Source organism: Hakea prostrata, chromosome 10, assembly GCF_041222555.1.
Source record: "Hakea prostrata isolate BN-2017 chromosome 10, UWA_Hpros_2, whole genome shotgun sequence".
In the NCBI taxonomy this organism is placed as follows: domain Eukaryota; kingdom Viridiplantae; phylum Streptophyta; class Magnoliopsida; order Proteales; family Proteaceae; genus Hakea; species Hakea prostrata.
In genome coordinates this window covers 13,248,464-13,273,414 of record NC_142609.1, presented here as the reverse complement: position 1 = coordinate 13,273,414, position 24,951 = coordinate 13,248,464, and the positions used below count along the sequence as shown (strand labels likewise).

General features: G+C 35.3%; 1 pseudogene; it reads left to right on the top strand.

The window, feature by feature from the left end:
• The first annotated feature begins 5,245 nt into the window (after positions 1-5,245).
• LOC149001977 (ferredoxin, root R-B1-like) overlaps positions 5,246-24,951 on the top strand; it is a 28,439-nt pseudogene continuing 8,733 nt past the window's right edge.

Here is a 24,951-nt window from a genome sequence, read left to right as displayed (position 1 = left end):
GGGCGGCAATGGGTGTTTTGAGAGTATTTTGGGTAATTTGGAAACACAACAGCAAGGGTTTGTGAACCCTAGGGTGGCGTTTGAATTGTCCCCATTCCTCTATGGGGGAGGAAACTTATTCCATTCCATTTTCACCTCGCTATTTAATTACTCAATGAGGAGTTGAACTCCATTCAAGACTCTCTAATGCAGACAACACGAAAGTTTGGAGCTGTATGAAAGATAGGAGAGTAGTGTTGAATGGTACTGTATGAGATGTTGTCTAGAGAGTTTACCTTAAGATTGACCATCTTGTATTTAGGAAGAATGCTGCATCAGGTGCTTCTTAACATGGTGTTGGAGACTATAAGCTGTCCAGATATGTGCTATTGAGTATGCAGGCACATCCGCCGACGAGTGTTTTCCCAAACCTTTCTATGAGAAACCAGGCAGACCCGGGCCTCGACAAACCACCATGTTGACCTTGTAGTCCCGATATGAAGTTTGAAAGCCTTGTGATAGTCTGCCAAATCTCTTGTCATTGGCTGGTTGATTTTAGGAATAATATGAAGCTGTTGGTAATTGATTTGGCTCGACCAATTTGCTGCAACCTTCTTGAGTTCTTTTAGAAGTTTATGTTTATTTGTGCTCCTATCACAGATCATTTACTCAAAAAAACAGATCGAGGTCCCTTAGAATTTGAAACCTTTATGATGTATTGATGCCTCACCATTTGCTGAATTTGGTCTATATGTAAAATGTGATAAATTCTTTTCTTGATGAATGTTGGTTATGGAGGTGTGATCAAACCAACTGTTCTTTTCATCTACCGCAGTGAGTTTCTCCTCTATTACTGTTGGAACTCCTAATTTGGTATACTTGTCGCTTCTTTGCATCCTAGAAACATGACTAATATAACTTGAGAACCACAGCAGCCCGCCTACACACCACCCATAACTTAATGAAGTCAGAGGATGCAACTTTCTTGGAAGATATAAAGGATCATATGGACAAGTATTGAGCAAAGAAGGATACATCTCAACTGAAGTTATTATGGAGTGAAGTAAAAATATGACTATCTGGATGCAAACCTAAGTACCAATGTAAGGAAGATATAATTTAACTAAAAGTTGGTTTTCAAGACATTTCCCTTCTTTTCCTACATGTATAGTCACGTGCATTTGCACGTAGCAGTTTTTACTAGTATATATATATATTGTACCGTATCGTTGGATATTTTAAACCTTCGCCATATTTTGACTCTCAAAAGAACGTTCAGAGAGTACTAGGTTTATAGTTCTTGTCGCATGTTGTATGAGTGCATGCATGAAAGCCAAATCTGCTATCTATCAGGGTAAACGTTTGTGTTTTCTTCACACCTTTCTATTATACGTTACTAATCAGACCACACTAGAAGCCCATCTCTGATTTTTTTTCCTCAAAATTCAGAGGTGTACCTATTTCTAAAGTACAGTAAAGAAGTATAAAGGAATCACAAGCATCTATCAATTAGGGTAGAGCATCCAACTCAATACATGGGATGAAAACTCCTAGACATCATTTGTTAGAATTTTCTAAGGGTGGGGTGTGAGTGGAAATCGTGAAGCTTTGCATTAATTACAAAGGAAGAAAACAATTTAACTGGTTGACTCCCATGTCATGAAATCGTGGTCCTTGACACGAAGGACTCTTTAGCCTAATCAGCTCCTTAAGCTTCTAAAACTGCAACTCACCTTATTAGACATGTTTTGTCTTCATGAGTAAATGTTCATTGACTAGGTATGGTCTTTAAAAGAAAATACAAAAGAAAGTAATTCAACTTTGGTCATAAAAATTACCAGAATAAGAATTATTGGCAGTTATCTTATTTATATTAATAATAATAAATAAATTATATATTTTTAAAATTTATAGCTTATAAATTAAAATCTTAAAAAATATATATATTCATTTCATTATTTTTTTTTAATTTATATTTGAGATGAGAAATTATAAATAGCTTGATTTTTTGCCTAAGAGATGTTGGTCATTACCAACTAAACTAATCTTTATAATTGTATATGTCTTATTGTATTAACTTTTAAGTTTTGACGACAGATTCTATAAGACCCATTCCCTTGCTCTGAAGAGTTACAAAGAAATTTTTCAAAAAAAAAAAAAAACAAAAAAAAAGGTGATATGGTGTTATAAAACAAACATAGGAAACTAGAACCAGAAGAGAGAAATCTGCAATTACAAGTGTTTTCTGTTTGACTCCACCATGTCCATGGAAGCTCTAGCAATGGCTGGAGCAGATTACCAGGAGTATAACATTGATCTTCATCTCTGGGAACGCAGGCAGAACCTGGATCCTCCATCACCTCATCTAAGAGTTTCGCTTTGGAGAAGTAGAAGCCTTCCAGTTAGCTTCAACAAGAATGGCAATAGAAGCAGGCTCAGAAACGTTTCATCATCCAAACTTATCTGCAAGAAAGCTGACTTTGATCGCGTAGAAAGCAACCCAGAAACCAGTCGCCAAAACCCAACTCCATTACCATCATCATCTTGCAATGAGGATCAAGAAGCAGAGGTGGGAAGCCCAGAAATCCATGGTTGGAAGCGAGTCTGGTTCGAGATTTTCTGTTCAAACGGTCTCTTCAGTTGTTTCTCCTAGTAGAACACATAGATTCTCTTTTCTTTATTAATGGATGTTTTGCCATAGATTTAGTAATAGGTTAAAATAAGGAAAGAAAAATGTGGAAGGTTTAGATTACTGCTTGTAATGGAATTTGTACGAGGGAAATGCTTCACTGAAAATCCTTGATTTTCTTAGCAATTAAAGTAATTAATGATTTGAATGGATTACCCAAAAAAGAAAAAATTATGATATGAATGGGAAATTTAGAATTAACGGGAGGAGCTACCTTTTTGAGATTTGCTGATCAGAACCTAAAATTATTTCCTTCTAATTGATTTTCTTTGAATGCTTTCCTCTCATGTGAAGGTACTCCATTTTTTTTTTTAAGTAAGATTTTGTCACTGGATTTGTTACACCCATAGCAAGGCCTTACATGTGAAAAAAAAAAGAAGAAAAAAAATTCCTTTCTAACTCTTGTCATGTGGATGTTGATGATATCTTAGTCGAGTTTGGAGTTCGATTTCAGATTATGGCATTGTCCATAGTGGTAGTACTTGCGAAGTAAGGCCATATCAAGTGTATGAAGACTCCTGCGTTTAGCAGAGTCTAGGGAGAATTGAACGCAACCAAATATGCAAAATGATTAGAATAAACATAAGTTACTTTTAAAAATTATAAGAAAATTATTCATATCGAGTGAAATAAATGTTAGTATTTGATAGTGCAAGGTCTAAGAGGCTCCTCAAAGATTTGCGGTGACAATCATCTGTAATTTGATCTCTTATGCGTGTTGAAAATTGAAAATTCAACGGATTTTATCATTTTATAGTTGAAATAATAATACAAGAAAATTGTTAATTTCATGACTATATATATATATATATATATTTTTTTTTTTGGGTAAAATTTTCAGGACTATGTAGAATGTAGAAACTGCATGACCCAACAACATACATGAACAACACTTTAGGTTAATTGCTACATGAAAAACTAGTGCCATTGTAACAGGTGTGAATCAATGAGCATTTGATGTAACATGTGACAAAGTGAGGATAACTCAAGGGAAATGCTATTTTCGTGAATCTTTGTTTTTTGCTACACAAATATCTCCTGTGTGGTTTTCAGATCGCAATACGCAACATTTTCGAGATTCAGTGTTTGTAGAGGAATCTGCTTCCCTCATGCCCCTCCACCACAAATTTAAGAGGAAGCCCACTTATGAGCATTGATAAAGTGAACCATAAATGCTTAGGTTGGGCTTCTTCCTGATTCTGTGGTGGACAAGTGTTGGGGGAGCACAATTCTATATCCACAGGCTAGAGGATCAAGACTATATATATAAGGCCGGAGAAATTTACAACCATTGGTTCTAAAAAATATCACTTGTCGCGATCTGAGTGCTACTCATGAAATATCCCACACGGAAGCAAACAAAATTCAACCCTGAGGGGTGGCTCAATTGGCAAAGCCAAACGCTTCCACGTAGTTAGATACGGTTTTTTTAACCAAAGCTACAAGTCTCTTCTAACTACAGTTTTTCCATGTATAGTGATATAAAATAATTATTGCTGTAGGAACAAATATATTTATAGATGTGCTTGTAAAAGTGTAACTAAAAAATGCAATGTGGATGCTTCTCTTAATAGAAAGGAGAACTATATGCAGGTGGGGGGTGTTTTGCGGGATCAAGAGGGGTTGTTCAAGGGAGGTTTTGCAAGGAAGTTTCCTTTGTGTTCAGTCCTTGAAGCAGAATTAATAGCGATCATCAAAGGCCTTAGGTTGGCTTGGAGTTTGGGGTTTTGTTAGATTCAAGTCGAATCTAATTCTAAGAAAGCTGTTGCTCTCCTCGACCCTTGTAGGCATGCACAAGGGAGTATTGTTTGCCTCATTGAAGAAATAAAAACCCTTTCAGGCATTAATGGAACACCTTAATCTAGCGCCTTAGACCAACTCGGCCATCTCAACGTGAATATCCCATAAGAAAACCACATTTTATTCAACCTGAACACCTGTCTTTACTTTGTTACGGCAGCATGGACAGGGGGCATCAACAAGGATGATAGGATTGGGGTTCTCACAAGTCGCAACATGTCCGATTAGGTTATTCAGCTACGCTCATACTTCTAATCATTTGAAGAAAAAGAGAAAAAAATCTTTAAATCAATAACATTTAGTTTTGTTAGTAGGTCCACAATTCTTTGGCAGTTTTTTTGGCCAAAGGAGCTTTGAAATTCCTTTTTAATCAGGAATTTAGCATCGTTCAAATGAATAACTTGTTTTTGTAATCTGTTAATCTGTTATTTACATATGTAGTTGAAATCTCAATTTGCATAATGACTTATTTAGAAACTATGCTGCATGTATTTGCCTCCCCTCACACCCCAAGGGGGGGGGAAGAAAAGTAAATGTTCTTGTGTGTGCATATGTAAATGGTGGATCCTAGCTAGCTACCTCTTATCTAGATGCATGAGCAGATGTCACTGCAGGTGGGTAAGGCCTCATTGGTTTCACAGTGGTTTCAGTTGTTGTGCAAACAACCCTCCAACCCCAAAACACCAGGCCAACACCAAAAAAAAAAAGAGGTAAAGAGTTTTGCTGTATTTGATAAGCTAGTAATAAGCCTCAATGTTTGAATACAGGCTTCTAAGGATGTCAACTGTGAGTCTATCCTCTCCCTGCCTAATCAAAACTGCGGCCTTAAGGAACACAAGTTTCTTAATCAAGAGCTCAGCTTCTTTGAGTTCTGTGAAGAACATGTCCAAGGCATTTGGCCTGAAGGCTTCCTCAAACTTCAGAGAATCTGCAATGGTACAGTATACAAGGTAAAGCTGATTTGACCAGATGGAGATGAAAAGGAGATCGAGGCCCCAGATAATGCTTATATTCTTGATTCAGCTGAAAATGCAGGCCTTGAGCTTCCCTATTCTTGTAGGGCTGGGGCGTGCTCTACTTGTGCAGGGCAGTTCAAAGAAGCCGATCTCTATTGAGTATTGTTGTTGCGCAGTCGATTTCCTGTGGTCTAACGAAATTTCAGAGTTGTGTTGGTTACCAATTTTTGCCAATCAGAACTCTAGTTTGATGATATTGGATGGATTTTCTTGGATTGTATGAACTCCATAGTTTTCATATTGGTGATCTTTGACTGCACAATTGCTTTTATGCTTGCATGGTGCACACCCTTCACCCCCACACACACCCGTCCGACACAACCTTCAGTAATAGGTTACTGCAACCTGAAGAACACTTTTTTGTCTAAAGAGGAAGGAAAAACCCAGAAAAGGTTCTTGCTATACACACGAATATTTGTTCACATAAAACATATTTTCCAACTTCATTCTATTTTCCCTATCATGAAATATATCTGAAGCATCTTCATCAAATGAAAATGAGTTTTGCTACCTCTCTATAGAATTCAAGGGTCATGTTGTCACAAGGCTTCAAAGTGATTGATTACCAAAAAACAGAACGGGCAATGTGGTTAATGACTTTCTGGTATAAAAGAGAGACTCATCGTAAGTGTTTCGCTCTCCAATTGTATTTAGGAACTTCTCTTCTATCCCAAATTGTGATGGTAATGAGGTCTCTAATCACAGATCTAGTGCTGCTTCATAGCAATTCATTGGAAAGTGCTTTGCTCCAAATATATAATGGCTATAATTTCATACAAATTCATCCTTGCTTTCTTTCATTTACTCAAATTGTCCTCACGTATACGCAAACTGGCCTCGTTAGGGGAGTAGGCCCACATATATTTTGTGGGGCCCACACATTTGGAAAAAAAAGTAAATTTATTGAAAAAAAAATTCCGACAAAATATAGATAAAATAAAGCAACAATATAGAAAAAAAATATATATACACATGACTTCAACCCTAAAAAGTTAGATGCAAGTAAAAATTTTCTATAAACCAAATTTTTTTTTTTTAGGTAAGATATGCAAACCAATGACAATTAGTTACTTACTAACTATAGATATTTTATTCACAATACAAAATCAAATAATAAAAATTACAGAAGAAATAAAGAAACATATAACATAAAATTAAATAAAAAGAATAACAAAAAAGGGAGAAAACGAGAAACCATAAATAAAATAAAAAAGAGAAAGAGTATCTAATTGTGGAGTAGATTTTTTTCCAAATTTTCTAAACCCCACGCTTATAGAAAGGAGAGGAAATCAATAGAAAGAAAAGAGGAGAGAGGAGATAGAAGAGAATAAATAGGGATTGAAGAGTTAGTTTCTTATTATAAATGACATCTTGATTTTTGGATACCTAATAAGATGTTTTTAAAAAAATTTCCTTTAACCACGTTTATAGAAACAGAAGAGAATAAATAGGAAGAAAAGATGAGAGAGAAGAGCGGGGAGAATAAATAGGGATTGATGAATTAATTTTTAATTAGAAATGACATTTGTACCCATTATACTTTTAAAAATGATTCTCAATATTTGGGGGGGCCAAATAGGGACATTTCACATAGTGGAAGAGAAAAAAATGGAAAAATCAAGAGAATTATGGGCATTTGTATAAAAATTTTAAAAATCTGGGGGGGCCATGGCCCCCTCGGCCCCTCCATGGGTCCGCCCCAGCGTATATGCTTTCATTTACCCAAATTCAAATGATGTGAGATATTGGAGAAAACCATATAATTTGATTTTGATGGAGGATGAGCGAAGTGATGAATAATGAAGATTTGCATGAATTTATAGCAGAATTTATTCGAGACTTTCATCTTATCACAGTTTGCTCATGTAAGACGAATCGTAGCCATTGATTCAAGCATGGAACATGAAATGTTTTTAAGACTGTCTTGCTAAATCCAAAAAAACTCGTATCACTTAATAATAACACTACAAGAAAAAGTGGCTATTGAAAGTTAAAAAAAACTATTGTTTAGTTGATGATAGTGTTGGAAAGAGGACAACGATCTATCTCTATCATCTATCTCTTTCACTTGTACTTAGCTTCAATCTCAACTATTGTTTAGTCAATAAGATTCTTGTGTAATTTTCATCCATCTAATTTTCTATTCCGAATCGTAAAACTAAAACTGTGTTTATCTATACTTAAAAATTCAGAAGTAATCACTTAATCTAATTGTCGATAATTCCTAGAGGTATGTGTGTAATTCCATATATTTATTAAGACGGTCAGTTATAGAAACGGCAGAAGAAAATAGATAAGACGCTAAAGAAATCGTATACATTTTACCTGCCACTCTTTAGAAATTTAAGTAAACTTTTCTCAAGTTTATTAACACTCTTTTATTTGACCAGTTATGTGCGAAAACTATGGATAGGACTTGGATTCAAAGATCAAAGGATCCATCCTTTCGATTGTCCGCATTATACAGGTAAGAAGTTGAGAAATTTTTAGACAATGCATTTTCTAATGCAGCTTGTGGGGACCAAATCGTATGCCCATGTATAAAGTGCATAAATCAGCTTTGGGGAAATAGGATTGAAGTGACTGAACATCTAGTCTGTGATGGATTTTTGAGGAATTATACAATTTGGCAACACCATGGAGAAGCATCATCTTCACACACACCTCTACCTGAAACTCCGGTGGGAATTTGAGGTGACCAATATCTCTAATACACATAACATGGTAAATGAAACGTTGGGAGGAAATGTAGACGAAGAGATTGAGGACGATAGTAGAAGATTGAATGCAGATAGGTCAAGTATAGAAACAGAGAAATATGAACGGCTGATGGAAGATGCAAGTTTACCGTTGTATCCAGGAAATAAAAAGTTCACAAAATTATCTTTCATTCTTCAGCTTTATCCTATTAAATGCCTCTGTAAGTTGATCGATAAGGCATTGTCAATGTTGCTTGACTTATTGAAAGAGGCATTTCCTGAGACGAACACATTACCAAAGTCTTTGTATGAGACTAAGAAGATCATCAAAGATTTGGGCCTCAATTATAACAAGATTGATGCATGCACCAACGATTGTATGTTGTATAGGAATGAGGCAGCCAATGCCACATCTTGTTACAAATGTGGTGCATCAAGGTATGAATCGATTGAGAAGAAGATCCCAGTCAAGGTATTACGTCATCTCCCTTTGATCCCAAGATTCCAAAGGTTATATATATCATCTAAGATCTCAAGTGATATGAGATGGCATCATGAACAGCGTGTGGACGACAATGAGTTATGACCCCCTACTGACTCTAAAGCATGGAAGGACTTTGATAGGTTATATCCTGATTTTGGTAATAAAAAAAAACCCCGTAATATTAGGCTTGGGCTTGCAAGTGATGGATTTAATCCATTTAAGAGGATTAGCTCAAAGCATAGTACATGGCCAGTCGTCTTGATTCCTTACAACTTGCCACCATGGATGTGTATGAAGGTGCCTAACATGATTCTTACATTGCTTATTCTTGGACGAAGACAGCCCAGGAATGATATAGACATATATTTACAATTGTTGATTGATGAGTTGAAAATATTATGGGACAGTGGTGTTGAAACTTATGATGCATACAAGAAGGAAATGTTTAAGATGCGTGCATGTTTGTTATGGACTATTAATGATTTTCCAGCATGCACGAATCTCTCAGGTTGGAGCATGAAAGCTGCTTTGGCTTGTCCGTGCTACAACAAGTATACATCCTCACGTTGGCTAAAATTTGGAAGGAAGCAGTGTTACTTAGGCCATCGTCGTTTCTTTCCTCATGATCACAAATTTCGTCGTGACAAAAGAAGCTTTGATGGTCATGAAGAACATAGAGTGCAACCAAAGATACATTCTGGGTTTGATGTGTTGGAACAACTATGGGGTGCTCAGTTTCCCCCATTCGGGAAGGATAAGATTGAGAATAACGGGAGGAAAAGAATAAAAGATAAGAATAAGTTTGAACTCCCTCTTATTGGAAGAAAAAGAGTATATTATTTGATTTGCCATATTGGAAAGATAACATTATTCATCACAATTTGGATGTTACGCATATTGAGAAGAATGTTTGTGATAGCATAATGTACACATTGTTGGGTACAAAAGACAAGACGAAAGATCACTTGAATGCACATTTAGATTTAAAATATATGAATATTCGTGTTGATCTTCATCCAAAGAATATTGAAGGCAGGAATAAAGTCACTTTACCTCCAACTTGTTACTCATTGTCTAATGTGGACAAGGAGATGTTTTGCGCAATATTAAGTGGTATCAAGGTTCCAGACGGCTATGCTAGTAATATTTCACGCAATGTGCAAGTCAAGGAAAATATAATATCAGATTTGAAGAGCCATGATTGTCATATTATGATGCAACAACTTCTTCCAGTTGCCTTGCGTAGTGTTTTGCCTAATAATATTGGAAAAATATTGATCGAGTTATGTGAGTTCTTCCAGGATTTATGTAGTAAGGTTAGTTCTGAGGAGGATTTCAAAATGCTTGACCAAAGAGCTGTTATTTTGATGTGTAACCGTGAAAGGTATGTACCACCGGGATTTTTTGATATAATGGTGCATTTGGTCATTCATTTAGCTCAAGAGGCAAGTGTGGCCGGTCCAGTACATTATTGTTGGATGTATCCAATAGAAATGTTAGTTTCTAATAGGTCATTTAAATGATGCACCTTGTTAATATTCTATAACAATTATTGTTAAAATTCATCTTAAACATGACTTCATGTAGGTTCCTCAAGCGACTGAAAGATTATGCTCGCAATAATAGTCGGCCAGAAGGCTCGATAGCAAAAGGCTATATTGCAGAAGAGTGTTTACTAATTTGTTCTAGATACTTTGAAGGGGTTGAAACAAGATTGAATCAGCCAAATAGATATTATGTTACATTGGACATAGAAGACCCAAATTCAATATTTTCTAGCATGGGTTGGCCGCTTGGGAAGTGTGAACTATTACATCTTAAAATGAAAGAAAGGAATCAAGCGCATCGATGCGTGCTAGTCAATTACAAAGGAATAGATGAATACCAACAGTAAGTATGGACAACACGATACATCTTCATTATTCAAATTTGATAATTTATATTAAAGCTTAATTGATTGATATTTTTTGGGATAACTCTTTTTTAGACTCCATATAAAGGAGATTAAAAGGAACTTAGATCATGGTGCTCATCCTAAGAAGGTTATGGATTTGCATGATAGGGACTTCCCAAAATAGTTCAATGAGTATGTAAGTGTAACTATTCCCATAATTTACTTTATGCAAATCTGCTTAGAAACTTACCAATCTTATTTATACCAATATTGTATTTCCAGATACTGAAACTCCGCCAAGATGGGACTCCGATGCCTGAAGAAATCATATGTCTAGCTAGAGGTCCAAACTCTGAGGCAAGAAGTTACATAAGATACATTGTTAATGGGATTAGGTTTCATAGTAAAGTGTATAAGGTCACCAAGAAAACTCAAAACAGTGGGGTCATGATAACTGCATTGACTAATAGCATTTCAAGTCAAAAGGACAAGCATCCTATGAGGGACCGATCATTTATTCCGTCATTTTGAATCAAGTAATAGAATTGGAATATTCTCGTGGATCTCAAAGTAACATTATTTAAGTGTGATTGGGCTCATCCAAAGAGCGGAGTGCATAAAGATGAACTTGGGTTTACACTCGTAAATTTTAATCACTTGAAATATAGTGGACAAAATATAAATGATGAGCCATATGTCCTTGCTTCAAAAGTAGAGCAGGTGTTTTATGTGTTGGATCCTCAAAAGTCTGGTTGGCATGTTGCTGTAACTACCAAGATTAGGGATACATATGACTTGTTAGGAGAGGAAAGTGATGCTCCAAATCAAGCATGCACATCGACTTCAATACAACAAAGGCATAGTAGGCAACTATTAGAAGATGAAGGTGATTTTGGGTGGACTAGGACTGATATAGAAGGGATGATTTTTGAAACGCCCATCAAACCAAATAATGAAATTGCAAGTTCTTAATCTTCTGATAATGATTATATGAGCTGACTTTGTAGCTGAGGATCCAATCAAGAGTTGTATAAATGCTTATGTTTGCTACTCGATTGAATTTTTATTCTTTTGAGGTTTTCTTATTCAATTTGATAGCACCTTGAGTTTTTGTTGGGAATTAAAGAGAAGTAAATTTAGGTGTGAGTATATTTGTTGAGAGTGCTACAGGTTCTGTCAATTTTGCTTGGAGATATAAAATGTGAGTATGTCTTGTATAGTTCGTAAATTAACATTAAAAAAAATACTGGCACTTGACTTCTTGTTTTGAACAAGAGAATCTCAGTGTCATAGAATTGAGTAATGAGATCTGCAATTGGATATTTTTAATAATGTGGATGGCTACTTATTGCATAACTGCTATACATGACCAAGCCATGGTCACTACCAATATATGAAAATTATTTCATGCAAACAGGTCAACCAAGAAAGGTGTGTGATTTCTTAAACCATAAGGCTATCTCGCTAGTTACAAGATCTGAGGTTTTAGTTATTATTATTATTTCACTCGGAACTCCTTGAGATTTCATTTCCATTTTGAATACTAGTTTATACTAAATGGTAAAATTCTCATAGTTTTAGAAGTCATGACTGCTGCATTAAACTGCCACGGAGACAGATTCCTATTTGATTTGGTCCAAATTAAGGTGCCGACTTGGGAAGAAGGTAGCTTAACAGAAAAAAAAGATGTTGTATTCAGAAAACCAAAAAAAAAAAAAAAAAAGCAACAAAAAGAGAAAGAGAGAGAAGGATCTGGAAATTAGAAAGGATTAAAAGATGGCCAATTTACTCTAGTTTGCAAGAAAAACAGGAAAACCAACTGACCAAGTGACCTATGCCCCAGTTGGCATACAAAGACTGTTATTTCTTGGTACTATGTCCAAACTGGTTTTGTTACATACCAAATAATGCATGCATTGGTGGAATCTTGGCCTTAAGAGGCATTCAGTGGAATTTCTACCCTTGATTGTATCCCATCCTCCCCCACACAAGAGTGAGATCATGTTTTTCTCTCTAACATTTTTTGTGTTTCTAAATTCATTGTAACCATATTGCAGCAAACTTATTGACTAGTGACTAGTTAATAAGGAAGATAGAAAATAAAATTTTCATTCATAAGTACTGAACCCTTACATAAACATAGCAAACAACAATAATTTGGTTGTATCAATATCAACTAGGCTTGGGTCATTCTGAATCCTTTTTATTTTGTTTTGTTTTATTTTATTGAATATTGATATATTTGTAATTTCTTGACATGGAATATAAACTTTGAGCATATTGTGTCAATAAATAAAAGTCGTAAATAACAGTCATGATCAGAGTTCCATTAGCATATGTGGATGTACTTCTTCCTTTTCTTTCATTTGGTTGATTCAAAATTTGCTACTTCAAGCAGGTTGTTGCCAAACATGAGTGACAGTGATCAGTGAGTTCTCTGCTCCATCTTCAAGTTCAGAGTCTACAGGTAAGAGATTAAACATCTTTAGCAAATTTATATTGGTTTAACTAATAGTTAATATGTGTATCTCACTAGAATTGAATATTTTCAGGTGACAAGAAATCTGGAAGAGGGCCGGCTCGAGGGAAGGTGATTGAAGAACTCATAGGCAAAATTGATGTACAAATTGATGATAGTGGTCAACCTTGCAGCGAAACAGCTGCAAAGTTAATGACTTGGGTTGGAGTTAAAGCAAAGAATGCACACCTACTTCCTGTATCCTATTCTGATTGGGGGAAAATCCCACTACCTCTGAAAGACGACACGGTGAATAAGATATATGTAAGATACATTTTCCGTATCATATTTCTTACCTATATTTAGATGTTTGTATTCATATATTGCCTAGAGCTAGACTAACTGTTACCATATTATATTTGTAGGAAAAAATCAATCTCCCTGATAGTTTAAGGAGATTGGTGGAAATTAAGCTTCATGAAAGATGGAAGGAATTTAAGTATGAGCTTAAAGTAAATGTGTTCAACAAGTACAGAACACATGAGGAGAGGTTAGCCCATTTAGATAATCGTGTTCCATTAGAACAATGGAATATACTCCTCGAGACATGGAGCCAAGAGGCTAGTCAGGTATGATTCCTAGAATTTAGCTCATCTTGTGACAAAATAGTAAATTATGTTAGCAATAATATTTCTAATCTAATTCTGTGTGTTTGAAAATATTTTAGGCTGTGTCGGCCTGCAATATTGACAATAGAAAAAATTTTAAATCATTACACGACACATGAAAGACTTCTTTTGCTGTAATTCGAGAGAAGAAGGTTTATGATGTTATTTGAAAGTATAAATGTTGTTTATGAAAGTTCAGATGTTGTTTATGGTAGTTCACATGTTAAAATATTTTATTGTTTCTTAATTGTTTAGCGTCAAGAGCACCCAGAGAAAGAACCTCCCACTCGTATGGAAATGTTCAAGATTACACGTGACCCTACAGACGAGGTTGCTAATGTGATCATTGTAAGTTATAAAATCATAAATGAGGTACTTCATTTTATAGCTTCAATTAATATATCTTGTAACTGATTTTTGTGTTTCAAATGTAGGCCAATATGGAAGAAAAAAAAACTCAATGAACTGCCTGAAGAAATGCGAGGGGACCCTGCCGTGCAAGTCGAAGTTTTTGGAGATTGTGTAGGTGAAGATGTCCATGGTCGAGTACGAATGTGTGGAATTGGAATAACTCCAACACAAGTACATAGGACAGCAAGAGAGCTCAACAAGTCATATGTTAAAGAGAATACACAATTAAGGGCTAAGATACACACATTAGAGGCAACAACATCAGCGTAGGCTGAAGAGATAGCTAGTCAGGCTGGAAAGATATCTTCGCTCGAAGCTGGCTACTCTTCGCTCAGGGCTGACATAGAGTTCCTAATGCAAGAACGACGTACTTGAGGTGAGTATAGTTCTTACTTTCAATATCCTTGCTTGATCCCTATTCTTGGTTTTGATTTTTCTCTAGTTGAAACATTATCTTTAGGTTCAAGTTCCATAGATAGAATGTTCTTACACTTCATCTTTGGGTGCCTTTGTCAATCATGCATTATCATTCTGCTTGCAATTATATCTTGATTAGTTAAATCAGTAGTTTTAGATGCCAATTCTGTCATAACTATCTATAGAATCACTGGCAGCATGACTGTCACTGGGTCTAGTTGCCCCAAGGAGTTGGATGATGCGTGGACCAAGGCGACACCTTGTCCACTCAAACACATGATTTATATCTTTGATGCCTAGCACATATTTTATGTGCAGGGAAAACAAATAGTAGGATCCATTTCATCAGTAACTTACCCATTTGCAAGAACAGAATATATCTTGATGTGATGATTGTCCTACTGAAATCAGAATTTTGCATTTATTACTTTGGTGACTGTCTCAGATAAATCAAGGTGGGACTTCTAGTAAATTAATGGTAGAACCTTCAGTAAATTCCAATTCTATTATGTAATGCAGAGATATGAAAAGAACACAAACCTCCATCCCTCAGTCTGTCAACTTCATAATCACTGTTATATGGGGTGGAAACAGTCTTGCCAATAGATACAAATGAGTTTCTCTCCAAGCGTCTGCTGCTTCACCATTGTCAATTTCTTCTATTAGACTGAGGTCTTGATGAAGCCTCTCTTCATTGGATAATTTTCAATTGTTTTCAATCTGGCTGGTGTAATCTTGACTATTGAGCAGTCGGTTCTCGCATATGTAGTATAACTTAGATACTTTCGAGGAAAAATAAACTTTGATGGAAGAGTTTTTGGATCGTTGAGCATTCATTTTCCTTTTTATTATTAGTTTGCAGCTTAATGTGGACATTTTGATATACAACGATTGATTTCACACTTCATCCTTGAACGGATGGAAGAATTATTGGCTTGTGAAGATGAAATTTTTTAGTAAATCAGAATTTTGTATTTCTGAATTGGTGACTGTATCAAATGCTTTTGTAATTATTAAATTTTAGTTTTTGGTCTGCAGGTTATCAATTACAAAGAAAATTGGTGAAGATCTGTTCATAATGGGTTCATACACCTTTGCTCCTCTCTCTCACTCACTAGTCCCTGGGGAAGATGATATGCTGCTAGGTTTGCTTTCTTGATTCATTTAAAGCAGCAATGCTACAGAATGAGAGGAGAAAAAGGTTGCAACAGGTAGTACAAGAGTCACAGAAGAGAAGGAGATCGATTAACCTGAATTGTTATTTAACTGAGTGTCTCACTGTATATTCATAAGAGCTTCTGCTTGAGTGCCTGAAGGTCTCATCTTGGAACTTCTTTCTGAAGATTTGTTACTCCAACAAGATCATAAAAAGACAAACCAACCTGTGTGGGTGCAACAGCTAATGTAATGGAGTTTGAAGCAATCAAGATTAGTTTGATTTTAGTCCGATCGTTAGGTGTGGATGAGTTACAAGTGAATTGAGACTCCATTGCAGTTCATACGTTTCAAGGGTTGAATCCACCATTTGGATTGGACGTGTAAGAGCTTAGTGGTTGAGAATTAATTCAAAGCTTATTTCTGAGTTTAGTTATGTTAGTTTTAGTTTCATTTCTAGATCTTGTAATTAGTTTGCAGAATTCTTGGCCAGGCATATCGTAATGCAATTCTGCTAGCCATCGTAGTGAATATCAAGAAGCCCATCATCTTCTTTGATTGACTTGCACTCATAAAACGTCTCAGTCAAGGTTTAAAGTATCTCACGATACTAGCCGATAGGTATCCATATTTGACCCAACTGATACGATACATCTCGATACGTCTCTCCATTGAAATTTGAATTACAATAAAATACATTAGTTAGAGCGATATAATACTCGAAACAGGACGATCCGTCTCTTAAAATTCTTGACCGATGCGATACTTGATACCGATACTTTAAACCTTGGTCTCAATGGAGTTGAAAACCATTTAGGTTGGGCCACTGAAACAACTGTTTCTCATATATACTCTCTGACCTTTGAAGTTCTCTTTTCTCGTCTATTTTTCTCCTTTCAGTTCTGCTGGCTGGGTTTATAATAATAATAATAATATAAAAAAATGAAGAAAAAAAAGAGTAATTGCGACGGTAAATAAATTCCGTAGGGAAAGTTATTACTTAAAGTATTTAAGACGGGAAGATATTTCCGTAGCAAAAGAATTAAATACATGGTTCCCTACCAAGCTATTTACTAAGGAACACCCAGGCATATATCAAAGTATTTGCCACTGTATCCTGTTTCCGTAGCAAAAGAAAATAGTACCCACCCTCACCCATTTCCGTCGTAAATGCTTACGACGGCTTTCCAACCCGACGGGAAGTTGCCGTCGGGTAAGTTTATTTGCCACGATAATTTTCCGTGGCAAAAGCCTTTGTTATTGTAGCGAGACATCTCTTAAAGGCAGTTTTGGGATCAAATGAGACGAGGTGGTTTCTAAAATGGATTTCTTAGTTTTCTAGTGGGACCACAATTGAAAAATCACAATATAAGACTTCCTGGAGGAAGATCATTTAAGTGGAAAATTCATTTAAAGAATGGCAGAATATGAAAACGAGTTCAATTTCAATCATTTGATTGATTAAAAATAATTAAGAAGTATTATAATGATTTTTTATGTTAAGAGGGCTATGAGAATTTTTAATAATTTTGGATATGATAGTGTTAATTATTGATGAGCTTTATGATATGTATTGGCTATTATCATACCAGATCTGTGGAATACCCTACACTTCGCTAGGACATCTAATATAACTATATAAGTATTTCTTCCTCCAAAAATTAAAAAAACACCATCCAAATGGCATCTCCATCCTTTGTCCAAGGAGTGGATTTCATGGAAGTGGGTGAACAACCAAGGTTTGAAGTATTGGTGTCGAGTATCGTATTGGTCGGGTGATTTAAAGAAATGTGTCATCTCGTTTTGAATATTGTATCGTACTAGTCAATGCATTTTGGTGGAACCTAGTAAAGAGATATCAAATATATGTCATATTGGTTCTATGATATCCAGTAAAGAGATATCAAATTTTGGTGGAATCCAGCAAAGTCCTTTTGTTTCTCTTGATAATTGATATATTTTGGCTACTTTTTATTTTATATTTTATTTTTTTGGAGTGGGGGGTTCAACATTAAACTCGTCACTAGGATTGGGGATAAAAAGTTGGGAAAGAGGAGAGGAAGAATGTGTGAAAAGTAGGCCTGTAAACAGATCGGATTCGGCTCGGATAGTGGTGTATCCAAATTCGAATCCAATATCCGAATTCGATCCGATATCCGGCGGATATTTTTAAAGGGTATCCAAATTCGAATTCATGACTCTGTCAGATATTCGATTATTATCCGATCCGCAAAACTATCCGATTACTGGTTGCCATTTTCTGAGTTCCGGTGACTGCGATCTGAAGAACCTGAGTTTTGGTGAAGTGGTGAAGATTGTCAACTTTGAGGGCTGACCCATCAAGCACAACCAGACCACCGTCGGCCATTTTCGATGTATTCAAAGAGGATCTAACAGAGGAAGATCGCCGGCTTTGAGAGCACCCAACGAGAACAGCCAGACCACCGTCGACCATTTAAAATAATTCAAAGACAGACAAAGCAACGTTCTTACTGGCGCAGTAAGAAGCATAAGAGCCCATGAAACGTGAGAACAGTAAAGGTTTGATGAGGAATCACCAATATAGGTACCTAAAGATGCAAAGCCATGTTCTTACCACCGCCGTAAGCTGGTTGTTGTTACTTGCCAGTTGCCACTGGTCGACGGGAAGTGTTGAAACATGAGCTTTCACAGTTTCGATTTTTTGAACAACGCTGTTTCGATTCTTCGCAAGCCAAGAAGAGCTAAAAGGAGAAGAAAAAAGAGACTGCAAGTTTGTAGCCCACTGGTCTCCTTAAACAGTGTGTCTGCTGGTGATTATGTTAAAATTTTATTTTTTAAAACTTTTTAAAATACTGCCATTGATGCTCGTGAAGTCACTCGAGATTATCCAAAAATATTAATTTTTAACTTAAGTTACATATTGTTGTGACAAGTGATTGTGCGAATGGTTATGATGAGAATTTGTTTTTTTAAATTTTTTTAAAACACAGCCATTGATGCCCGTGAAGTCTCTCGAGGTTATCGAAAAATATTAAAATTTTTAATTTGTCGTTTAATGATGTGACAAGTGATTGTATAGAAAACTTTTAAAATACGTGTAGAAATTGGTAGCAACTTCCCTCAAATTCCTAAACATCTTTATTAATTAAACTCATCAAAAAAATATATTTTATTATAAACAGATAATATCTAATCCGGATATTTTTTGGTCCGTCTAGCATGTATCCGAATCCGAATCCGTTTAGATATCGGACGGAGACAGATATTTTCCAGTAAGAAAAAATTCGGATTCAGACTCTTAAAGGAATATAAATGCGAATTCGAAGGCGAATTTCGATTATCCATTTATAGGTCTAGTGAAAAGACAGAGGTTGAACTCAAGATTTTTTTTTTCTTACTATCTCTACATTTGGGTTAGCTTACTTGTACTGTTGTACATCCAGTAATCCTTAGGAAGGAAAATCCTTCATCCTAAAGAGATTTAATTCTTGAATTCTTATTAATTTATGAGATGTTTGTTTTTTAGTTTTTATTTTTTAGAAAAATATTCATTTAATAAAAAACTATTACATGCAATTGCATTCCACTATTCTTTTGTCACCTTACCAAAAGCTTCACTATTCTCATATAAATCGATTTATGTATAGCATTTCACTATTCTCATGGTGGGAATTTTTTTTTTTTGGAAGCCAAAGAGTTTATATATAAGTGGGGATATTTTCCCTTAAAGGCTAAACCAATACTGACAAATAACAGATATATAATAAATACTTGATGCATTATAATAATAATAATAATATTAGCAAAGGAACATTCTCCTATCCTTCTAAAATGATGTCGATCTCCATAAACGTTATGGACAAAATGTAATTAAAATGGTAAATGATAAATTATTGGTGTGTCTTCAAAGAAAATTTTGTATCATACATTCGACACAATATATACGTATATAACTCATATCACTTGTAGTGTTTGATGTGTTTCTGTATTTAATAAACTAACTTATATCCAAGACACCTTGAGGAAGAATAGAGAGAGTGTGTCATGTGTGTCTATGTAACCTAGTCAGGTCTTTATTGAATGTTTGAGATACCTTGGTCATATTTCAACTCTCAAAAGAACGTTCAGAGAGTACTGGGTTTATAGTTCTTGTCGCATGTTGTATGAGTGCATGCATGAAAGCTGAATCTACTATCTATCAGGGTAAACGTTTATGTTTTCTTTACACATTTTTATTATACGCTACTAATGAGACCCTAGGAGCCCATCTCTGATTTTTTTTCCTCAAAATTCAGAGGTGTACCTATTTCTAAAGTACAGTAAAGAAGTATAAAGGAATCACAAGCATCTATCAATTAGGGTAGAGCATCCAACTCCATACATGGGATGAAAACTACTAAACATAATTTATTAGAATTTCTAGGGTTGGGGTGTAAATGGAAATCGTGAAACTTTGCATTTATTACAAAGGAAGAAAACAATTTATCTGGTAGGCTCCCATGTCATGAAATCGTGGTCCTTGACAAAAAGGACTCTTTAGCCTAATCCGCTCCTTAAGCTTCTAAAACTACAAGCCAAGACATGTTTGTCTCCATGAGTAAATGTTCATTGGCTAGGTATGGTCTTTAAAAGAAAATACAAAAGAAAGTAATTCAATTTTGATCATAAAAATTACCAGAATAAGAATTATTGGCAGTTATCTTATTTATATTTAATAATAATAAATAAATTATATTTTTTAAAGATTATAACTTATAAATTAGAATCTTAAAAAATATATATATTCATTTCATTATTTTTTTTTAATTTATATTTGAGATGAGAAATTATAAATAGCTTGTTTTCTTGCCTAAGAGATCTTGATCATTGCCAACTAAACTAATCTTTATAGTTGTATATGTCTTATTGTATTAACTTTTAAGTTTTTGACGACAGATTCTATAAGACCCATTCCCTTGCTCTGAAGAGTTACAAAGAAATTTTTCAAAAAAGAAAAAAAATTAAAGGTGATATGGTGTTATAAAACAACGTAGGAAACTAGAACCAGAAGAGAGAAATCTGCAATTGCAAGTGTTTTCTGTTTGACTCCACCATGTCCATGGAAGCTCTAGCAATGGCTGGAGTAGATTACCAGGAGTGTAACATTGATCTTCATCTCTGGGAACGCAGGCAGAACCTGGATCCTCCACCACCTCATTTAAGAGTTTCGCTTTGGAGAAGTAGAAGCCTTCCAGTTAGCTTCAACAAGAATGGCAATAGTAGCAGGCTCAGAAACGTTTCATCATCCAAACATATCTGCAAGAAAGCTGATTTTGATCGAGTAGAGAGCATCCCAGAAACCAGTCGCCAAAACCCAACTCCATTACCTTCATCATCTTGCAATGAGGATCAAGAAGCAGAGGTGGGAAGCCCAGAAAGCCATGGTTGGAAGCGAATCTGGTTAGAGATTTTCTGTTCAAACGGTCTCTTCAGTTGTTTCTCCTAATAGAACACATAGATTTCTCTCTTTTCTTTATTAATGGATGTTTTGCCATAGATTTAGTAATAGGTTAAAAAAATGGAAACTAAGGAGAGAAAAATGTGGAAGGTTTAGATTACTGCTTGTAATGGAATTTGTATGAGGGAAATGCTTCACTGAATATCCTTGATTTTCTTAGCAATTAAAGTAATGATTTGAATTGATTACCCAAAAAAGAAAAAAATAATGATTTGAATGGAAGGTTTAGATTTAATGGGAGGAGCTACTTTTTTGAGATTTGCTGATCAGAACCTAAAATTATTTCCTTCTAATTTATTTTCTTTGAATGCTTTCCTCTCATGTGAAGCTACTCAACTTTTTTTTTGAATGTAAGATTTTGTCACTTCAAAGATTTGTTAGACCACGGCAAGGCCTTTCATGTGAAAAGAAAAAAAAATATCATTTTTAACTCTTGTCATGTGGATGTTGATAATGTCATAGTCGAGTTTGGAGTTCGGACGAGTTCAAATTATGGCATTGTCCATAGTGGTAGTACTTACGAAGTAAGGCCATATCAAGTGTATGAAGACTCCTGCGTTTAGCAGACTCCTGCGTTTAGCAGAGTCTAGGGAGAATTGAACGCAACCAAATATGCAAAATGATTAGCATAAACATAAGTTACTTTTAAAACTTATAAGAAAATTATTCATATCGAGTGAAATAAACGTTAGTATTTGATAGTGCAAGGTCTAAGAGGCTCCTCAAAGATTCACGGTATCAATCATCTGTAATTTGATCTTTTCTACATGTTGAAAATTGAAAATTTAACGGATTTTATCATTTTATAGTTGAAATAATAATACAAGAAAATTGTTAATTGTCAGGGTTATATATATATATATATTTTTTTTTTTTGGGTAAAATTTTCAGGACTATGTAGAATGTAGAAACTGCAACAACATACATGAACAACACTTTAGGTTAATTGCTACATGAAAAACTAGTGTTCACTGTAACAGGTGTGAATCGACGAGCATTTGTTGTAACATGTGACAAAGTGAGGAGAACTCAAGGGAAATGCTACTTTCGTGAATCTTTGTTTGTTGCTACACTAATATCTCCTGTGTGGTTTTCAGATCGCAATACACAACATTTTCGAGATTCAGTGTTTGTAGAGGAATCTACTTCCCCCATGCCCCTCCACTACAAATTTAAGAGGAAGCCCACTTATGAGCATTGATAAAGTGAACCATAAATGCTTAGGTTGGGCTTCTTGATTATGTGGTGGACAAGTGTGGGGGGAGCACAATTCTGTATCCACAGGCTAGAGGATCAAGACTATATAAGGCCGGAGAAATTTACAACCATTGGTTCTCAAAAATATCACTTGTCGCAATTTGAGTGCTACACATGAAATATCCCACACGGAAGCAAACAAAATTCTTACCATCCCCACCTCTTCCCTGATGAAAGTATCCGTTTCAATCTGGCCCAATGCATGTGCTCTGTAGATTGGGCTTGAGACAGTATTTTGGGCTTCTTAAAACTCAACCCGTCCAAATGTAGTTTTTCCCTTATACCTACATATAGTTAGATACGATTTTTTTAACCAAAGCTACAAGTCTCTTCTAACTACAGTTTTTCCATGTATAGTGATAAAATAATTATTGCTGCAGGAACAAATATATTTATAGATGTGCTTGTAAAAGTGTAACTAAAAAATGCAATGTGGATGCTTCTCTTAATAGAAAGGAGAACTATATGCAGGTGGGGGGTGTTTTGCGGGATCAAGAGGGGCTGTTCAAGGGAGATTTTGCAGGGAAGCTTCCTTTGTGTACAGTCCTTGAAGCAGAATTAATAGCGATCATCAAAGGCCTTAGGTTGGCTTGGAGTTTGGGGTTTTGTCAGATTCAAGTCGAATCTAATTCTAAGGAAACTGTTGCTCTCCTCGACCCTTGTAGGCATGCACAAGGGAGTATTGTTCGCCTCATTGAGGAAATAAAAACTCTTTCAGGCATTAATGGAAGGGTGAGGTTTGTTCATCTTGGTAGAGAAGCAAACAAAGCCGCTGACTGGATGTCTAGGGTGCAACTTTGTCCCACGGACCCATGGGCTTTCTTCCCAGATCCTCCAGCTGGTTTAGAAGGAATTCTCATGGTGGATAGAGAGTCTTGTTTAAGTTAAGTTTTCTATTTGTTCCTTTGGGTTGTTTAGTCCCGTCTTTGTATGGGAAAAAAAATGTAATAATATGAACAACTTTTTACTGCAGTATCTTAAAAAAAAAAAAAAAAAAAAAAATAGAAGTGGGACCCAACAAATCCTCCTAATGTATAATAGGAAAGTGTGAAGGTAATACAAATCTCTCCGAGAACTCAATGAATAAAACCCATGAAAATATTATCTTCAATGATGGCCGGTTGTGGGTTGCAGCACAAGCACTGGCAGCCAAGTAAATAAAATATGGAAAATTATTTAGAAAATATAAAAAGCCTAATAAATATTTATGAATTCAGAAGAAAAAAAATGAAAGAAAAATAAATATATTCCTTAATTCTTTAACTGACAGGAGAGTATCAGGAATATTTCTGCTGTCATCAAAGTTGAAGATTCTGATTCGCATTTTCATCAAAATTAACCAAAGTTAAGATTATACAAATACATTTTAATCAAAATTTGTTTAGCACTAAAATTTCATGCATGCCATTGATTTGATTAGTATGTTAAATTAGCTTTAGAATTTAGCCTTACGGTTAATTTAAAATACATTTAATTAAGTGACTAAAATTTTTTTAATCCACCATTTTTATTTTACCTAGATTTTCCTTAGAAATGAAATGTCAATTCATGACTTGAAGATCCTAATTAAGTAATTAATTGATAGATAAACAGTCTGAGGTCCAAAGCTGTAATGGGCATGAACCTAATCAACCTATACAAGACCAAAATAATAACACATTAGTAATCAATAAAAAAGGACAAAAACGAACTAGGTCTAAAAGAAGTAAATAGAAAAACTGGAACTTAGAAATTCAATTGTGATATAATTACAATAATCTACATTTAACAGTGAAAGGTTGTTGTAAACATGGAAAGTTTATCTTTCGCACAACCGCCCCCCCCCCGCGAAACGAAACCAGGGGCGAAACGATAGGGGTATCCGGCTTGTCCTTTTAATTGTTTTAGGACTAGGGTCTTCATCAGTGCTGCCTTTGGTGTTGGTGGTGGTAGTTTGGAGAGGCAGGGAGAAGAATGGAGGTGCCTCACTCGAGCCTCGCTTTATCATCTAGATGTAGATGCGATGAATTCAGGCGAGAGTTCGTCCGACCGACCGTCCATGGTGAAGATGAAGATGAGAAGATGAAGATGAGATCGGATGAGATTATGTACACACAAGCGGGGAGAAATATGAAAGTATAAACATTTGGTAAATCATACCTCTTTACCTTTTTGGCATTTGAGCCTCATGTCACGTGGCTCTTAAATGACCATAAAATTGTTTAAAAAAGCACAAAATACAAAAACCCATAAAGCAAACATAAATCCGATTTGACTAATCGACTTTTCACATAATATTAATTTATGTAAAAAAAAAAACGGGCATGTGGGTTTGAATTTTTAATAAAGCAAAATCGCGAAATCTCGGCGATATTTGGCTCTGTTCGCTACGGCGAACCGAGCGATTTGAACGAACTATTGTTCCTTACTTGTAAATGTATGCAGGGGTAGGCTTATCCTTTTACATTGTTTTAGGATTAGGTTGTCTTATTGATTAGTTTGAAGGGCAAAGTTGTCTTTTCAGTTATTTATTTGTATACATGAATTGGGGGTTTTTAGGGTATCG